The sequence below is a fragment of the Capricornis sumatraensis genome, chromosome 21 (genome assembly GCF_032405125.1).
Source record: "Capricornis sumatraensis isolate serow.1 chromosome 21, serow.2, whole genome shotgun sequence".
Lineage (NCBI taxonomy): Eukaryota > Metazoa > Chordata > Mammalia > Artiodactyla > Bovidae > Capricornis > Capricornis sumatraensis.
In genome coordinates this window covers 45,259,465-45,267,721 of record NC_091089.1, presented here as the reverse complement: position 1 = coordinate 45,267,721, position 8,257 = coordinate 45,259,465, and the positions used below count along the sequence as shown (strand labels likewise).

The window sequence follows — 8,257 nt, the reverse complement described above, 5'->3', positions numbered from 1 at the left end:
ACAAAATATTTAACTGGTTAGAGGTCAAGGGCTAGCATTTCCCAATGAACTTCCTTTGCTTAGATGTTTAAGAAAAAAAGAGTTTCACTTGATAACACTGACTCATTCTCTCATGGTTCAGGCAGTGATTTCCTGAGACCAGCTCTTTAGCCTGCATTTGGAAATAGACTCTGTCCATCGTGTGTGTGTGTGTTTGTGTGTGTTAGGGAAATGAGGGTTAGTATAAGCTAGGCCTAGGAAGGAAGAGAAAACACCTCTGACAGTATAACCTATAGTGGAGACACAGAGGTGGACTATTTTGTCCAGGATTCATCAACAGCAGCTACAATGGAGACCAGCAAGAATGTTCGCCCAGGAATCCCCCCCTTAAAGTTGCTGCCTCCAACCCCTGTTCACATGACTGTTGTGGAAACCACTGCATCGATCAGGTAACCCCACCTGCCAGCCGGCTTGTGTTTGTCTATCCTTGGGAATGAGGTCAGTTCAGGTTAACATAAATGTCTCTTTCAAGAATTTTGGAAGGAGAGATCTAGAGCCTCAGTCTCTTCTGGGTGTCCTTATCCCATGATACGAAGGGAAGGGACAGGTGGTGGCCAGGCCAGCTGAGCAGCAGAGGGGCCCACGTGGAGGAGGGAAGGCCCGGATGTGCCAGGGCACAGGGCGAAGGGAGAGGAGCGATGATATGGCATCAGCTGGTCTCATCTCCCCAAGCCTGAGGCTTAGCTCTAATCTGGTCTCTGAGGCTCCAGGTTTATCCCTGGAGGTTTGCTGCTTTGCTTTGTAAAGTTTGAGGTGAGTTTGTGTCATTGAAAAACCAGAGTCCCAGCTGCTGTGTATCCTTCAGCAAAGAAAAGAATGTGATCTTGAAACCAATTCTATTTATTTTTTAAAATATTTTTTTATATAGACCATTTTTAAAAGTTTTTTTGAATTTGCTACAATATGCTTCGTTTTTTTTTAAATGTTTTGGTTTTTTGACCCTCCAGGCATGTGGGATATAGCTCCCTGACAGGAATCAAACCTGCACCCCCTGCATTGGAAGGTGAAATCCTAACCACTGGACTGCCAGGGAAGTCCCTTGGAAGCCAATTTTAGACCCAGGGGTGGGTGGGCACTCCCACCTGAAGGTGGAGGAGCCAATGCCCAGGGCTGAGGCTGTTGCAGTTTGTACTGTTTCTGCTCAGACTGCCACTTGTACTAACAGATCACAGAGCAAAGAACAGAATATTCCTAATCTTGTTACATGAGAAAAAACCCCCTAATTTGAAATTGCCAGGGGAGGAACTCCCCCGCAGAAGGTTGAGGGGAACAGTTAAACATACAAGGGAGGAGACTGCTCTGATAGCTTCACAAAAAAGAGCCCAGAAATGCTGAGACTGTATGATTCTTGGCTTCAGAGCTTCTTGGACCTGATAAGCAGGAATTTGCAAAATGAGCACATTTTCCAAGAAAGGAGGATTTAAAAACTCTCAGTGAAAGCCTCCAATGAGAAAGCCACAAACAAACAGTAAATTCTCGGCAAGGAAGCAGAGTAAGAGATGTGAGAATGAAGAAAAGTGTCAACAGTATAAAAAAAGACAGAACACCACAGATCTGAACTCAAAAGCAGTGGCTCCCAAAGAGTGTGAACAGAGGAAAGCCAGTTCATCTGCTATTTAGATCCATCTGTCTGTCCATACTTCATAGCAACAGTCGTTGTGTGGTATGTGGGTGTGTGACCTAAAGCAGAGGCTTGGCTGAAAACCACAGTTTCCCAGGAAGTGGTGTGTGTGTGTGTGTGTGTGTGTGCAGGGTTCCAGGTGGTGATGAGCATGGAGGTGCTGAATTCACTGAAGCTCACTGTTTGCCCACATGTTGGCCAGACCCATTCAGAGAATCCCTTCTGGGAGCTTCCCATTACAGGTAGCCCACTCCGATGTACAGAAGGCCTTCCCCCAAGGGGTCGTATTTGTGCAAAACCTGTTCACACACTCACTGTTCAATCATTATTTAAGTTACAGGAAACCAACTTAAGTGAGATGGTTGGATAGGATCACTGATTCAATGGACATAAACTTGGGCCAACTCTAGGAGATGGGGAAGAACAGGGAATTCTGGCATGCTGCAGTCCACAGGGTCACAGAGTCGGACACAGCTTAGTGACTGAACAACAACAAAAACAACTCATGTGCTAGATTCTTGAGGTAAAGACAACGTAGTGAAGACCCAGTACAGCCAACTGAGTGCGTGTAGATACTCTCACAGCAGGAGTCTGGGTGCCCTTAGGAGAGGTGCCCAGTCCAGCCTTGGAGGCAGCAGAGAAGGCTAAGCAGACGAGGAGGCCTCTGCTGGGAACTCTGAAGGATGACGAGGCAATTGCAGGGGCTGGTGAGGAGGGAGCTGAGGTCGAAGAGGCTTGGGAACACAGCCACGTCAGCACGTGTGTGACCGCAGTCAGTAGTGTGAAGAGTGTGTGTGCACATGTGCGTGTGTACATGTGTGTGATATCCAGGTCATCTATGGGGCTCACAGTGACCTCCACCAGCAACAAGAGCAGAGGGTGGGGAGTGGGTTCTTCCAAGAGCCACCCCCTCGATGGCGGGTCCTGACGGTTGCCTCATGGTCACCACATGTATTTCGGTGACCTCGAGCTCATGGTCCCTCTGTTCTCAGCTCACAGGGATAAGAAGACAAAGTAGAGTTCACTTTGGCAGCACTTATACTAAAGCTGGATCAATACAGAGAAGATTAGCATGGCCCCTGAGCAAGGATGACTCGAAAATTCATGAATATTTCCATACTTTTAGAGGGAAGGGACATATGTATACCACTGGCTGATTCTCATTGTTGTATGGCAGAAAGCAACACAACATTGTAAAGCAATTATTGTACAATTAAAAATAAATAATATATTTTTAAAAACTTAAAAAAATTTAAGAACAAGAAGACAAAGTGGCCTTTGAGTTCTGCCTCTTCCTCTCACTCCCAGCCAGCCTTCTGTGGAGAAGACGCCATCAGTGCCTTGACAGGCAGAGGTGAGGGGGTTTGTATGGGAGAATAAGAGAGGAGGAGAGTGGAATCCGTAAAGCACAGCCCCTCAATCACTGAGCGCTGGCTGCAGAATTGCAGGAGGAGCGTATTGAAATGTTGCCCAGCTTTTAGTTAGTAGAGTCAAGAATGAGTAATGAATGTCCTGTTCACAATTGTAAGGTACCAGGGAACACCAGACTTCAGCTCCCAAGCCCCTTTCAGGGACTGAGACCCAGCTTCTCATCAGGATCTCAAGCATCCACACGGAGATGGACAGAAGCCATCACTCACGACCGCTCACCCTGAGCACAATCACAGGCCCATGTTTTCCCTAGGCGACACCGTCTCTGGCCCAGCAGCCTGGCAGCAGCACTGTATTCCACAATTAATAAGACGGGGTTGATGGAACTGGTGCGCTTGAGGATCTTCCTTAATTTACTTGCTGCTTCTTTACACTTCCTGTCTTCCCTCACCTACACACACACACACACACACACACACACACACACACACACACATACATACACACACTCAGGTACACACACGCTGTGTACACCTGAGGTAGTTTGTGGCTTCTAGGATTCCTCATTAAAAAAGTGGAACAATATTTAAGAAAACCATACCATAGAAAATGTACAGTACAAAACCTGAGAGCAAGTCCTGGACCAAGAGCTAGTCAGGAGTGTGACCCTAGGCTCAGAACTCACAGCCTCTGGGACTCATTTTCCCGTGAAGCTAGCAGTGCTGGATGGAATGTCCTTTCATGTTGCTAAGGGATTCTGTACAGTTCAAGGTCACACGAGCTCAGTGAACTCTGTGACCCCAGGGCATGGAGGATGTTCATTTGATACTTTAGGTTGGAGTGTTCTTTGCTCTCCAACGGCTGGAGACAATTAATTGCAAATCCAAAAATACTATGTGCAGCCCAGCTTTAGAGATGAGACGCTTTGTAGATGGTATTTCCATGAAGTCTGCTGGATTTATTAGCTGTGGAATACAGACGGCGGGGCTTGTCTGAACTGACTTCAGGAATGGGATTGGAGCAGAACTGACTCCAAGAAGCCAGAACCACCTGGGAAGAAAGAGGTGACACTGATCCCATGAGACCTGGGCTCTCAGTTGCCATAGTAACAGGGGCATGGGTGTGAGCCACGAATGAAGCTGAATATGAGGCTTTTTAATCTGAATTCCTACCAGAAATAGAAAAAAAATTGTTTTCAATCAGCTGGAGAAACTTTATTTGGACATATTCAGGTCTCTTCTCTGGCAGTAAATTTTATTTTCACTTCCATAGGCAGGTCTATTACATAAATTTAGGTGAATGATGGGCTTCCCTGGTGGTTCAGTGGTAAAGAATCCACCTGCCAATACAGGAGATGCAGGTTTGATCCCTGGGTTGGGAAGATCCCCTGGAGAAGGAAATGGCAACCTGTTCCAGTATTCTTGCCTGAGAAATCCCATGGACAAAGGAGCCTGGTGGGTTACAGACCATGGGGTCAAAAAGAGTCAGACACAGCTGAGCACACTTGCGTGTTTTCTTAATTTAACTAGGAATTCAATAAGTATAACTGAATAATTTCAAAGTAAATGCATACTTTCCTCCTGAAAAGCTATCCCTTCCTTTTCACCCCAACCAGACGATGAGTGACATAATACAAAAGAGCTCGAGGGCTGTCTGTTGTCAGCAGCTGGAAGTGAAACTTCTGGCAAGATGATGTGTCTGAACATTAAAATTCAGCAGCAGCATCAAGCCTCCTGGTCTGGATGTCTTTTGTTTAGACCCCTCTTTTTTTTGTTTCTGTTGCCTCGGGATGAAAAGAAAGAAAACTTAGCCTGAGATAGCTTAGCTGGCTTTTGGCACCGAGTCTCTAACTCAGAGAACTGCAACACTTTTAGCTCTTGTAACTCTGACCTAGAGGAAGGCAGGATGACATCAAGCTAACAAGAAAAAGGTGTTGGAGGTAAGACTTGGATGCAGTGAAACATCGAATTTATCTCCTTCACTTCAGCACATTCTTAACTCTCCCCAACAGCAGATACAAGATTGAGATGTCTCGGGTGGAGTCACAGAAAGCGCTGGGGGTCAGCTCCACCCAGGAAACCTATTCCATGAACTGGCACAGAGTGTGACCCTAGGCAAGTTCCCTAAACCAGAGACACTCAGAGTTGGATTTCCAAGGGTAGACTCTTGGAGTTTCTTTGAATTTTTCAAAAAATTCATGAGGGCAAAACTATTATCTTAATAAAACTAAAATGTTATTAGCCCTTTTTAGCTATGCTGACTTTGGTATTTAAAAGAAGAGAAGAAATATTAGCCGCTGGGCAGGACTTGGGACAAAACCAGAAGTCACTCCTGTGCTCATCATGGCCACAGGCTCACTGTAAAAAGGAATGTCCCACCTGAGAGCATTGTGGGTGAAACTGCACACATTACTAACTCTGTGACATTGTGTCCCTGAGCATACCTTTTGGGTGTTGGATGAGAGATGGGAAGTTCAGTCTGCTTGAGTGGGAAGCATGGGAGCCCTGCACAAGACTCTCACTCTGTTCCTTCGAATGCAATCAATGTGACTGTTTCTGAGACATTCCTGACAAACCTCAGTTTCCCAGACCTGGGTTTTGGCCAAAAATGTCCTCAAAAGATTTAAACCTCTTACCTTAAATAAAACAACCGGCAGTATTTGTCGCCAATGATAAACCTCAAAGTTTTGAATTAAAAAACAGAAATCTTGAAAACTTGGAACTAGCTTACGCGTATGTGCTCTTGTGCTCGTGTGTGTTTGTGTGTGTGTGTGTGTGTGTGTGTGTTTGTATGCGCGCACCCGCGCGCTCAGTTGTGTCTGAATTTTTTGACCCCGTAGTCAGTAGCCTGCTAGGCTTCTCTGTCCATTCCATGGCTTGAGAAACTGAACACTTGGCAGTTTTAAAGAAAGGTGAGATTTGCAATGAAAATAACAATTGTTAATTTTTTACATTGTGTAATGAAATGTATCAACATTTCTAAAGTCAGCATAACTCTGTGAATCAGTGTTTGCCAGCTGATGAATACATGATGTAACAAAATCTTATATAGAAAATGATCCATTCCAACTGAAACACAATGATTTTTTAAAATTCAAGTATAGTTGATTCACAATGTTGTGTTAGTGTCAGGTGTACAGCACAGTGATTCAATTATATATGTTTAATATATATAATATATATCATGTAATATATTCTTTTCAGATTTGTTTCTCTTATAGAGTATTATAAGATATTGAGTCCAGTTCCTTGCGCTATACAGTAGGATCATGTTGGTTACTTATTTTATATGTATTAGTATATATCTGTTAATTCTAAACTCCCAATTAATCCCTTCCCTAACTTTCTTCTTTGGTAACCATATTATTTGTTTTCTATGTCTGTGAGGCTATTTCTGTTTTGTAAATAAGTTCACTTGTATCATTTTTTTTAGATTCCTTATTTAAGTGATATTATATGATATTTGCCCTTCTCTGTCCTCTAGGTCCATTTATGCTGCTGTAAATGCCATTATTTTATTCTTTTTTATGCCTGAGTAATATTCCATCATGTACATACCACATCTTCTTTACCCATTCCTCTGCCAATGGATATCATTGTTTCCATGTCCTGGCTATTGAAAACAGTGCTGCTAGGAACATTGGGGTACATGTGTCTTTTTGAATTATAGTTTTCTCCAGATATACACCCAGGAGTGGGATTGCTGGATCATATAGTAATCCTATTTTTAATTTTCTGAGGACTCTCCATACTGTTCTCCACAGTGGATGCTCCAATTCACATTACCACCAACAGTGTAGGTGGGTTTCTTTTCATCAATATGATTACTGATTCTTCGCTGCAATTATACTATGAGAAATTTCCATCAGATTTGGGTGTACTGTCCATGAAAAATACCTAGAATAATCTGAGAAAACTCTAAAATAATCTTGTGTTTTCCATCGTGCATCTCTGTGAGGCTGGGTGATTTTTCTCCTAAACGGCATGTCACAGCACTTTGACTATGGAAGCAGATATGAGAGCCCACCCACTCTGTCAGTGAGGAGGCTGTCCTAGGTGAGGGTGCCAGGGAGAGGGGGATCCTTGCCTGGAGAAGAATGGAGATTGTGAGTCTGGGGAGGGCTGAGCAGTCAGACAGCATAGAGAGGGATCCCTGAGCCTGAGCCACGATCTCTGCCCTGAGTCTTCATCTGACTGTGAGTCACTGAGTGAAGTAAGGAAAATACCAGGCGCTGGGGAAAGACCCACCCGAGAGGAAAAGAGGAAATGAAGCTGGAGCTGCAGGCAGGTGGGGACGCTTCCTGCTCCCAGCGGCCAGCGAGGACACCTCATAACTCACTGGGCATCGGGCAGAGTGTGCAGAGCTCCACGTGGACACGTACCAAGACTGACCGTATTCTGGGCCATGAAACAAATCCCTGCAAAGGATCCAAGTCATACAAAGTATGTCCTTTTCCCACAATGAAAATAATTTAAAGGTCAATAGCAGAAAAACACCAGGAAAATCCCCAAATATTTGGAACTAAGTGGCATACCGAATAGTCCACGGAAAGACAGGGGTGGAGGGGGGAAGCGAGATGGGGGAAGGAATAGAAAGTCTTTTGAATTTAATGAAAATGAAACTGACAATCATCTATTCAGACTGATAAGGAAAAAAGTGCATGCACTGATGACAAATATCAGAAATGAGACAGGTGATATCACAATAATGAAAGAATAATAAGGGAAACTTATGAACAGCTTTATGACAAACAATAACGTGGATGAAACAGTCAATTCCTTGGACGAGACAAACTGACAAAACTTGATCCAGAAAAAAATGAGAAACTCAATTCCAGTAGGTTTACTCATGCAGCCGACAAGGAAACTCCAGGCCCAGGTGTCTCTACTGGCAAATTCTGCTAAGCATTAAAGAAATAAATAATAGCAATTATAAACAATTCTTCCCCAAAAATTGAAAGTTAGGGGATATTTGCCAACTCCTATGAGGTCAGCATTACTTTGATGCTAAAAACAGACAAAAATATTGAACCACATTGTGGTAGATTTCTGGGTTTTCCTTTATCTCTCAGGCACCCCAGACTAGGTCCTGGGATGGTTTGGATCTCACTATTTAGGGGAAAAGGAGTCACACCTGTGATATTCCCTCATCCCTGGCTCTCATTAACTGTCCCACTAGATTTTCGGTACTTTATTAAGTGGGAGTGTGTTCTTCCTTTTGCCTTTC

General features: G+C 44.0%; 1 non-coding gene across 1 annotated transcript; it reads left to right on the top strand.

The window, feature by feature from the left end:
- The first annotated feature begins 2,679 nt into the window (after positions 1-2,679).
- LOC138097765 (U6 spliceosomal RNA) lies at positions 2,680-2,784 on the top strand. The gene has a single exon (XR_011146508.1). It is a non-coding gene; the product is annotated as a U6 spliceosomal RNA (small nuclear RNA).
- The last annotated feature ends 5,473 nt before the right edge of the window (positions 2,785-8,257 follow it).